Source organism: Lactuca virosa, chromosome 9 (assembly GCF_052849685.1).
Source record: "Lactuca virosa cultivar CGN04683 chromosome 9, Lactuca_virosa_CGN04683_v6, whole genome shotgun sequence".
Classification (NCBI taxonomy): domain Eukaryota; kingdom Viridiplantae; phylum Streptophyta; class Magnoliopsida; order Asterales; family Asteraceae; genus Lactuca; species Lactuca virosa.
In genome coordinates, this window is record NC_136434.1 from 298,752,134 (window position 1) to 298,764,999 (window position 12,866).

Consider the following 12,866-nt stretch of genomic DNA (forward strand, 5'->3'; position numbering starts at 1 on the left):
GTATCCATGGGTCACCCCATGGACTTAGTCCAACATAAGGAATCTTGGATCACAAGCCCACATATATAAGAATGAATGATTTACACAATCAACCCATATATTTAATTAGTCTCCTTTTGATCACTTAATTAATTCCAAATTAATTCTTGATCAATACTAATTAAATAACCTTATTAATATATTAGAACTTATAATATATTAACCAACCTTAAGTGTTATTTCTCTCATTATAGTCTATCCAAATGCATGATGCCATGCAACCCAAATGGACCATGCCGGGTCGGGTCAAGTCTTACCAATTATAGTTATGGACTTAGACATTAATCCAACAAAAATGACCGATCCGCTCGCACCTGAAACAACCCAAATCACCACCACTGCTGCTCCTAGACGCACCCTCGTGCGTCCTGCCGCGCTTGCCTTCGCGACTGCGGTTCTGAAAGTCTCTCGATCTCGAATCCGACCTTTTGGGTCTCTTACCCGATCATGTGGACAACTGAACCTCATCCGGTTTCCATTTCCTCTCTGACTCCACGTCAATCTCTTGCTCCTGAGTTATCCCGTATGTCCCATCTACCGTCTGAACAGTCGTTGTCTGGCCCTGAAACCTAGCGGATACTCTGCCAATAACACGCTCAATAATGTCGGGCAACTCCTCGCGTACGACTCGCGAAACCTCCATAGCGATCCAATCATGTAGTGGTCTCTCCTGGAGACAAGGTCCGTAACCCACCCCTGATCCCTGATGACAATAGCTAATAACGGAATCCTCCCTTCCTAGAGATCGCAAAGATCCATAAGCATTGGGCCCCTGATGGGCCCCGAGGCGGCTACCCAAAAGCTCCAAAATCCCATCCTTGACTGTACCGAAGATCAAAGGAGTCTGGTCCAATATACTGCGCGTAACCTCAATCGATACAAACTCTCTCATCTGCTCCTCGAGCTAACTGGCTCCTGAACCTGAGCCCGATCCCTCACCGGCGTCTGAACCGCCAACTGGTCTACCCCGTAGCGTCACCATGCTGCAAACATATCATAACAACCATCTGAATACTCAATACTATCAAGGGATCTCACGCACTCACTACAAGTTCCCTGGTCTTATCTCAGCCCTTCTTGAATCGAGTACGGATCCTCTGCTTTCAGTAGTACGGGCCCATACTACCTTCTACATCTATCCGTACTTTCCTCAAGAATTGCCTCGACTCCACCAAGTCCCTTTCACTACTACTAACACTGCTTCCAGCGCTAATCTCATCCTAGGCTTGCCCTAGGGTAACCTCCAACTCGAACCTAGTCCTCAGCTACTGAAGGCATCTTCATAATGCCAATTAGCCACTACCTGAATACCATCACATGTGACGAGGCTTAGATAATCCTTCGAGTAAAGGACTCTTCCCTACAATGGTTGGACTCAGACAAGAGCTGCGCAATAGGGCCAAATCCAGCACTCTAAGATTATTCAACCCTGGTCACTTATGACTTGACGCATTCACCTAATGGCTAACTCCCATCACTCAGAGTCCCACAAAGCACAAAGCAAGTAGCATTCAGACAAAAAAAGGAAATCTAACCAGAACATAATCAAGCAATTCTATCCACACAACAAGAATCTACACTAGCATACGATGCTAAGCTCATATAATCAGGCATAACCTAAACAGGCTATCCTACTGTTGTCTAACCAATACTAGCATGCAGTTCAACAAACACATATAACATGCATATAAGGCATCCTCCTAGATCCTTAGCCTTAAATCTAGCATGCTGATCACATAATCATATCATAACTTAAACTTGTATGGGTAATTTGGGAGAACTTACTTGAGCTCGGTTGATTGCATGCACCACACCCTTTTCTCTTTTTAAAGTTCTTATTCCTTTTTCGAAATCCTTTTTCTTTTCAAAGTTCTTTTTATAAAAAAACGATTTTCCTTTGAAAATTTCCTTACCAAGCCCTCGGTTTGAGTTCAGTCACACCCGAGAGTGTGCCCGAATCCCTCAAACCAAGGCTCTGATACCAACTTGTAACATCCCAAAAATCAAGAGTAAAAGTTTCATTTTTAAATCATTAATTAAACCATAATTATAAAATCATTCATCCAAAATCATAAGTCATTATCTCAAATCAGAGTATCATTTCAAACACTTGTTCATCTTATCAGAGTAAACATCCCAGGCTAAACTTCTTGGTGTGTACAATGCGATCATCCCGAGCTCTACCCTCCGCTACCGGAAGTACCTGAAACCAAAACTGAAAACCATAAGCACGAAGCTTAGTGAGTTCCCCAACCTACCACATACCATACATAATCACATACTGCAAGTATAGGGCCTCGCCCGCTACATCGGGCCCCGCCCGACTCCGGACGAATCCGGCATCAAACCCCGCCTGGCTTCGAGCCCCGCTCGGTATACATATATGTTTCTCTTAGGCCCCGCCTGTCTCTAGGCCTCGCCCGCTACACACATACATACAATCAAATAGCATACTAGAACATACATAAACATACTCTAACTGTACCCTGATCTAAGGCCTCGCCTAACTTGGGCCCCACCCCTGGTCTGCTAAAGAAGTCCCCCGTCCATACTCCTACTAGTAGTGAGATACGGTCCCCCGCTCACACTCACATCCTTTCTATCACGGGCCTCGCCCCTATTATGCTAATATCAAGATATGGAACCCCATCCATACTCAGCTAGTGATGAGATAAGGGACCTCGCCCACACTCACCTCCCTACCAGGCACATACAAGTATCACAGAGACACAAGTATAATCTAACATACAATATAAGAATCTTCCTCGGGATTGCCCCGACATCGGACCCCCCGTCCGGAGACATACTATTATCTAACATACCTCGGGCTTACCCCGACATCGGACCCTCAGTCCGGAACCTATCGTACCGACACATGCAAGAATCACAAAGACCTCTAGCATCCTAACATTCCTCGGGCCTCGCCCGGCATCAGGTCGTAACCCAGATCATAAAACAATAAGTGCCTAGGGCTAACCCTCGGGTCTTCCTTCTATACTTAAACATAAGCATAAACATAAACATAATGGGTCGGCATTGTGGCCGTAGACCCATGCACACAATGAGGAGACTCACCTTGCACTGCTGAAACCTCGACTGGAACTCTGATGACGATGAACTGGCGATTCCTGAACTGCTGATCCTTCGGCTCCTCGAGCTACCGATATCAAAATAACACTTAGATCAATATTCCCTCCAGAAGTCAAACTAAATCAACTCTGGTCAAAGCCAAAGTCAACGGTCAATGGTCAAAGTCAACACTTCCAAGTTGACCCTACTCGCCGAGTCAGCCTACTGACTCGCCGAGTTCTAGAACTCAGAAACCTTACAATTCGCGACTCGACCTGCCGAGTCACCCTATGACTCGTCGAGTTCTTCAAATTCCGAGTCCTAGTCCTCTCCAACCCACCGAGTCACCTCCTCAACTTAGTGGTTCCACTTACAACCAGAAAATGAGTTAGGGTTTACGGCCCGACTCGTCGAGTCCTCCTTGTGACATATCCATTCAGTCGATTCTAATCCATTACAATGCTTCTAACTCATAGATTTGGACTCCTTAGACTAGCATTACACGTAAAGTTGCTAACTTTACGTTCATGCATGATGTTATGAAGCTAAAACACTCGTTCCAAGCCAAAATGAAGGCCTAATTCATGTCATGGAGTCATGGCTGAATAAAGGTGGCAACTTTGAGATTCTAAAGCTCAGAAATGTCCAGATCTGAATTCCTTTCATCCCCCAAGGTTCAAATCTCGGAATGACCTTGGAAAGGACCCAAAAAGTGCAAATAACAAGTCCATAAGAAGATCTAAGTGGATAGAAGCCAAGGTATAAGCTTTATACTTTTAACAAGTCTGAGATGTCCCAAGAACTCTAAATCTTCTGCCCTCCTTTGATGTCTTCACTCTTTGCCTTCCTTCTCCTAGCTTCAAACCACACAATTGCAAGGAAAATGGCTCAAGATTGCACTAGGGTTTCGTGGGTGAGGGTTTGGGGTCTGGGGGCTGAAGATGAGGCTGAGGGAATGAGAATATGATGGTTAAATAGGGCACCAAGTCCTGAAATTAGGGTTTCCTAACCCAGACCAGACTCGCCGAGTCAGTCCCCCGACTCGCCGAGTCGGCCACTTAATCCGCGACACAGAACTCACTTCTACTCATCGAGTTCTTCCCTGGACTCGACGAGTTGACTCCTTGACTTAGGGTTTTCCTTTCCTTTCTTGGTCTTCTGAATTCGGGGTGTTACAATGAAATTCCAGTTTATATCAGAGTTAAATCCCAAACATGAAACCAATCTGATACTTGTTACTTATTACTAGTTGACAAGAACAATTACGGATTCTATCAACTGATTAACTGGAATGATAAAACCCTAGCTAGGTGATCAGACGAACGAGAATTAAAAATCAAACATTCATTAAGTTCAAAACTGAAAAATCTAGATAGAAACACAAATCAAAAACCACATCTGATAACTGGTCACATGAAAAGTACTAGTCTAATGCAGAACTGAAAACTTGGGTTTTAGCCAAACATGGCTAAAAACAAATATCAACTAATAAAAAGAAAGACGAACTGATTAATCTTCTAAACTAAGTGTAGGAGATGATTCACAACCTTCGGATCTTTAGAAATCACTAAAAGGTATCAGAAATCGCCTTTGGAAGGGTTTTTTCGTCGTTTGGAACCATATCACCCTCAAATCTGATTATGAGGGTCATATTTATACGCAAGACAGAAGCTTCCGGAAGAAGTTGGTAGAAAATGTGATTGCAGAAGGCATATATGCGATCGCAAAAATTGAGGTTTTTTCCAAATTTACCCTTAAATGATGTACAATGTTATTTTAAAAATTTTTGGAGCCGCGCGCAAAAATGCGATTGCAGATATGATATATGCGATCGCAGAAATTGAATTTTCTTCTTAGATGACTTTTTTCGACCATGGAAAACTTCGACCCATTTATACGATCACAGAAGTGAAAAGTACGATCGTATTTTTGGCTTTTTAGCACATTTCAGTCGCGATTCTTCAGTTTCAGTAAACATGAAAGTCGTCCGAAATTTTGTCTAGTTTTCGGAACATTTTGAATCTCATCAATCGAAGTTACGAGTCATGATATATGGTCAAAATACTGACAGGGAGTCAAAGTTGCCAGCAACATCCTTTAGAGTTTAGAATGTAGCAATCTATCTTCGTAAAATCAATTCGATCGAATGTTTCTTGACCAAAATAGCTTCTAAGCATTCCTCATAATTCTCCTTTAGTTCCAACTCCATTTAGGCTCCAAATATGCATCCAGCTTGTAATGCCCTAAAATTCAACTCAAATTTTTCGATTAAAACATTAAGTATTTATTGGAATCACAACTGCAAGATCTTCAAACATTTATCAGAATATCATTAAAAGTAATCAAGTACACAAGTCCCCCATTAATGTGATGCAATTGAGTCGTGCCCGTCCTTTAATATAAGAAAACCTTAAACATGAAAACCACAAATCATAAGCACAAAGCTTAGTGAGTTATCAGCAACCCTGGGGACTATCAGCAATCCTAGTAGGCTAACAACACGCCAGGTGGGTTATCAGTAACCCTTGGGACAATCAGCAGTCCTAGTGGGCTAACAGTACGCTTGGTGGGTTATCAGCAACCCTGGAGACTATCAGCAGTCTCAGTCACACATAAACAACATAACACAATAATAACAGTTAGACCCATCTGGTCATCACAGATACAACTATTCTACCACATAGGCTTATACAAACATGCGAGATTCACAAAGACAGCTAGCATCCTACTTACAAAATTTAGTAAGTCGGCATTGGTGCCTTCGACTCACGAGCACCAGGAGAAGACTCGCCTGAACCGAAGAACTCTAAAACACTATGATACGATCCCTTTTCTGCACTATTTGCACCCACGAATCCACTAACACCAAAACCAGATGAAACTTAATTAATAACCCAAAACCCTCAAGTTTGACCCAAGGTCAAACTTGGTCAAAAAGTTAACGGTCAACAGAAGTCAAAGTCAATAAGTCAACTTCAGGATGAGTACGCCCATATACGTTAGCAGGCACAAGAATTTACAGCAGTAGTGGCAAAAAAATCACCGTTGCATATGTTTTTTAGTGTTTTGATCTTAATCAAGGTTCTAAAAAGCTCGACATGGCTCCGCCATGGTGCGTCATGGCTCCTAGGCTTGTACCTACGCCATGGCTCCAAGGCTTGTTCCTGCCGCCAAACTTTACCAAAACGCCACCTTAACTCATATATGTGTATAAAATAGAATAATAGTTGAAAATGCATATAAAAATATTAATTATATACAAAATTGCCGCCTTACGTCACGCCTTACAAACGAAGTGGCTCGCCAAGACTCAAAAAAGCTTGAGGCTTGACATTGCCGCCAAGTCACGCATTACGATATTTAGAACATTGATCTTAATACAAAAAAAGAGAAAAAAAAATTCACATTTTTACACTTCGAAGCGAAAACCTAGTAGTGGTCCGGGACCCCGAGGAACCTTTAGGTCTGCCACTGCTCATATACAAATAAAAGTTACATCTTCCAGCGTTCAGTTAGCAGCTTTTCAGCTAATTTTGTTGAAACCATTAAACGAAATCAATTATCTATCCTATGATATCTTTATACCCAAAAATAATTTCCAAATACCATTGACTAGATTAAAAAAAATTACCTAATTGAGATATTTTTAGACATACAACATACATAAAAAAAGGGTATGTTGTTGCAATAATTTATAAAACCGACAAAATTAAAAAAATAATAATAATAAAATATAAAAAAATCATACTTCTTCCGTTCAAAAATTGTTGTCCACAGACAAAAAACACACAGATTAATAAAACATTAATTATCACTAACTTTATTAAATGAAATGACAATTGTAACATTTTGTTGTATTTAATTACATCTTTTTGTTGCATTTAATTTCATGGTAGGTTAACCAATAATGAGGGATGTTTTTGATAAAAGAGATTTATTTTTAAAAGTAGACTGTTATTTTGGGATGAAGCAAAAATGAAATATTGACTATTATTATGAGACGGAGAGAGTAATAAATCAATTTTCCTTTCTTGGCAGGTGAGGGATACGTCTCTTTGTAATATGATTTCACTTGACGCATTTTCCTGTTGAAAAATAACTATTCTGTAAAAGAACGTATAATTAGAAAAGGCAATTGTCATAAAAACTCTTATGTTTGTAAGTTTTTATCGGTTTTATCTATAGTTGTATTTTAGTTTTATTAATGCTTCAAATTTGCAATTTTTTTTTTGTATTTTATCATTTTTGCAAACTCAAGGTTTTAATGAACTAGAAAATCAAACTCAAGGGTTTTTTTGAACCAGAAAAATGATAAAACTGAATATTTCTATAAAATGTAAGAACTTTAATAAACATCCGGTTTTAATAAACGTAAAATATATAAAAGAGTTAAATCGACAAAAACTTACAAACTTAAGAATTTTTATGTCAACATCCCATTAGAAAAACAAAACTTTAACACCCATGGTTTTACAATATATACAGGGACTAATCATAAATAAATGATATCTCAAAGTACTTAATTGAACAAAATAAATTTTTCAGCATCATGTCGATTAATAACAGAATTTCCCGCCTCTCTTATTTTTAACCTGAAACCCCTCATGCAATACCTGTAAATCACTTCGCACAACGCAAAAACTTCATTTTCATTCTTCCTGTTCATCTTCTTACTTCACAAATCTTTGGAAGGAAGCAGGATAATGGATCCAAATCCAGAAATAGACAAATATGCGAGAGCCAAAATTGAAGAACAACATCCAGATCTGCCCGTACATCTGTCGTTGCTGAAACCTGATGGTGGTTGCATTGATCCTCACTGCTATATGAAAATTTTTGGTAAGGAATTGAATATAATCACCATCTCTTTTGCTTGTTTGATTACAACCTCGATGTTCAAGAACTTGATGGATCTTTGTTTTTTCTTTCTCTAATTTATGGTGAGGTTTCCATTTCGATTGAATTTCAAGAGATTTATGTTGTGTTGGGGTTCTTGACCTAAGTATTTGTGCGTCGTAATCCGATTTATATGATATGTGGTTGATTTCCTGACTAAGAAAGTTGCAATCAACGCTGTTCATATATAATCATGATCTAAATTTCAAATCCAAGCTACTGTTGATGAACGTCTTTGAGTTAGTGACGTTACTTCAACGAATTCATCTGTTTTTTCACAGAAATTTCAGTTCTATAATCTGTTTCTTGAAAATAATCTCTGTGCGTATATTCATTTCAAATATTTGTTTAACTAACATGATTTGTTTATATATTTTCTCACGATTATCAGAAGAAGAAGGGAAAGCTCAGAAACTAACTGAGGCACTTGCTTCAGGGGAGACACTTGTTAGGAAATTACACAGGATTCGTAATAAAGAAGTATGTGAAATCGCACATTCCCTCTGTAATTATATACAAATATGAAACCCAAGTTTCGTTGATCTCTTGCTAATTAATAATCTAATTTAACCCAAGTTTCGTTGATCTTTTAATTTTCATTCACAGCTTGTCAAATTCATTGACAAAGATTTTAATGGGATAAAAGACATTCACGTAATCTCAAAAGCCACAATTGGGGTAGTAGCTGATGCTGAATCCAATCTTCTCAATCATTCATTTCTTGACATGGTGGGTACAGCTGGCGAAGTCATACATGCTGAAGAACTTATCCTAGACAACATTTTGAAGGTCATATATATAGTAGCATTTTACAACGTAGACACCAACATTTTCTGTTAATTTCATACTTACACTTGCCAATTTTGTGTGAATTCAATAACTGCAGTCATATAGTAGCATTTGCTATCCAATCATTCTAATGCCACCAGGCATTTGTTGGGACAAAATCAACATCCCTCTCCACAAGGTGATATATATAATATATGTACAAACTTAGCTTCACAGAAAACAAGAAGTTGAGTGTATTTTGGCCGGTTTTTACTTGTCTGTATCTGTTTATATAGGTTTGTCGTGTCCTTGGCACCTATGGAAGTAATCTCTTGAGAATTGAAATGGAGTGTGGAGCATGGATAAAGGTTTGTTATTTCATTTAATTTACACATCTTGATCATGTATATATAAGTACATATTAATTTCTGTTATAAACTTATAATTAAAAGTTTGAATTTTCAGATTGAACAAGGACCCTCTCCTGGTGTTTGGGAATGGGAGAGAGTAGTGAATGTATTTGGTCCTAAGGAAAATGTTAACAAGGCCAGGTCTGTAATTCAGTCAGTAATATCTGATCAGGTGATGTAATTCAGTAATTATATATTAATATTTTTTTTTTGTTCAAAGACTGTATATAATTAAATTTGGCTTAATGGGGTTTTTGTTGTTGCATGCATGCAGCCTGGGGAACTATCTGCTACAGAAGCACTAAATGAATTCTTGAAGCAGATTAAAGAACCTAGTTGTAGTGAATTAATTGATACGAATGAGGAATCAAACAAAAAGAAGAAGCAGAAGGTTGGTGAACATAATTGGGGTCAAACTTTTCTAAGAGTTAAGAGATCTGATAGAGAGGGATCTAAAGAAACAGAAGGTAAATCAGAGTTTAAAGTACCTACTTGGAGTCAAACTTTTGGAGATGTAACTTGTAATTCTCCTGGGGGAAGTAAACAAACAAAACAAGGGAATGAATATGATAATGATGATGAATCCGGTGATCAAGTGGAGAAAGAGAAGCAGCAGCCGCTGCAGGCTGAGGAAGGTGGTTCTGGTTCAACACAAAAAGAAAACAAGAAGATGGATAAAGGGAAGCAGCACAAGAAATCTGAAGATGAATGATGTCAAGAATCAGAAGATGTCATCCGAAATCGTTATGAAATCTATCTACATTGTGTGTGTCCCATGTATGGAATTGGAACCAAACTGTTGTTGTGTAATATTAATGCATGAATGAATGAATGATTCGAGTATTATTGATACAAAATGGTTATGAAATATCGTTTTTGGTGAAATTTACACCACCCCATTTAACAAGGGATGAGAATATTAGAAAGTTTTTTTTGTGTTGATGAAATGCCGCCTATCCACTCCTTGAGGTACATGTGATCATAAGAAGGAATCTTTATCAATTAAAGATATACATGGAATTGACAATCTATGTAATATATAATAACGGATATACACAGGAAATATAGTTGTATGCTAACACCCGTTTTGAGGCTTTGATGTGTGCTCAGAGTTCAAGGTTACCCAATATTTTTTATGTTATTTATACAACTCGTTTTATTGATTATGATTATGATATGGTTTAGCCGTTTAGGTAAATAATGTTTATAAGACCATTACTTAGCAATTAGTTTTAGATGCATGTTTTTTTAGAGTAAATTACATGAATGGTCCATATCGTTTGGGTTAGTTTGCATACTTGGTCCCTAACATTTTTTTAACTAAGATGGTCCCTCAAACATTATTATATTTTGTATTTAGTCCCTATTATATAGGAACCAAACTTGTATTTCTTCTCTGCAACACCATTGCCGCCCATAAGCTCTATTCACAAGTAAAGCAACTGGATCACCATTGCCACCCGCCAAGCTTCATTTGTGGGTGAAGAAGACGGTTCGGGTTCATATATGTCTCTAGTTTGTGCATCGTTTGGTCCCCGATTCCATTGATTTTGCCTTTTTGTAGGTTCTTGTTAGGGATGATTTTTGTGGTTAGGATTTGACCATGGTAGGTGAGGTTCGTAGGTTTTTTATGATGAAAATGTTGGAGATGATTTTGGCTTGCTAAAGATAAACAAGTGTATTTAGGTTTGATTTCCATTAGTTAGGAATTTTGATTTGTTGGTTCCACCGAACAAATCGTCTCTATTTCCTTACCTATACATAATGGTGAATTTAGGTCATCCACAATGCATTGAATTCTTTAGAGTTCAATGGATTGTCACATCATCTTTCTGCAATCCATATAACTCTATCATTTTTTTTTTCCTACAATACATTGAACTCTACAAAGTTCAATAAAATGTTACAAAATGTAATTTATAAGAAATATTTAAGATTAAAAACTTAATTTTTCACATTGAAGAGTTCAATGGCCATTGAACTCCAAATCTATTGAATGCCAATGTGGCATTTCATAATGGTAGAATTTCATCCATTAAATGACACATAGACTTGTCACCACATTCAACTCTCTCATTGAACTCACCATTGTGGATGCTCTTAGAGTGAATGAAAGGATTTTTTGCGGACGAGATATGTTGTTAACCTTGTTAGAATCAACAACGATTGGTTTTTCGATAGGAATAGTGGCGAGTTTATGTTTGGTGAAGGTGGGTCCTTTGACCCATCTAATATTTTTTTACATAATATAGAGATTTATTTAACAAAAAAAAATTGTGATACACCTTACAATTTTTGAGTGAACTACCTCATAGTATTTAGAAAGAAAAAAAATAGAAGCCTAAAATTTATATTTCAATACCCAATTAGATACCCGATCCGCATCTAGTAAGCCAAAAAACAATGGCCCATTAAAAAATTGTAATTAAACAAAAAAGGAAAAACAATATATGAAAATTTAAAACAATTGTGAAGGTCAGTGTGAATGTGATCGATGCCCTCAACGCTCTCAGCGCCCTTAACCAGCCAACTCCTGTCGGCCACAAGCCCGCCTTCTTCCTACGACACTACCGACCAACCAAACTCACATACACTCCAGCAGGTTTGTACAATTCTTAGTTCATAATTATACTGCTTTTGTCTTTGGTTTAAGGTCTTTGTAACTTTGTTTAATTACATTGAATTAATCACTTCCAATGTTCATTGTTATTTGAATTTTTTTTACCGATTCATTGAGGTTAGCGATTTTGATTCAAAGGGGCTATTTTCTTAATGTATTTGACAATTTGAAAATTCATTTTTCATCTTTTTAGTATTTGTTTGATACTTTATTTAAATTCACTTCCAAATTACAAACCTTTGATTCATAGTTCATAGGAATAGGGGCCAATTTGTCAATGATTTTGGCGATTGGTTCTTTGGCCTTGTTTAGTTACATTCACTTCCAAGTTTTAGAATTGTGTTAGTTAATTGTTTATTTGTTAATTGTCATTTGTTTCATAAATTAGAATAAAAAATATATTTATTCAAGTTTTTTTTCTAAATGAATGATAAATAAAAGTACTAAGAAGATAATGATCAACATAAACATATGACAAAACTGCAAAATTGGTCCCTGTGGTATTAAAAAAACTTTGGATAGGGTCCAAAAAGTTTCCGACTTGCATGGAAGGTCCAAAATTATGATTTTCCTGTGATTTTGGTCCTAAAAAGGTTGAAAGGACTATTTTTCCCTTATTATTAATTTTTACATTTTCTTTATTTACTTTTATATTTTAATAATTAAAAAAAACCTCATACCCTATTGTAACACCCCGTTTATTTAATAAATAAATAAACGAATTAATGAATGAATAGTAACCCTAAAATAAATAATTATATAGCAGGTTGTTGGTCTCGAGGGTTAGTTGTTACAATTTTAGAAGTTGGGGGCTAGAGGTGCAAGTTCTGGATTTAATTTGAAAAGGATTTCAGAAGTCAGGGTGCGTCTGGTAATTAATGGACTTAAATTGAAAAGATTTGAAGGTTTAGGGGGCTAATTGGTAACTTTGGGACTTATTATGAAAGGAATTATGGAAGCAAGGGTTAAAAGATAATTTTCGGATTAGTTTTGCAAATAATTCACAAGTGGAGGGTTGTAGGGTAACTTTTGGACTTCAATTGAAAAACAAATCTTGTAAGGAG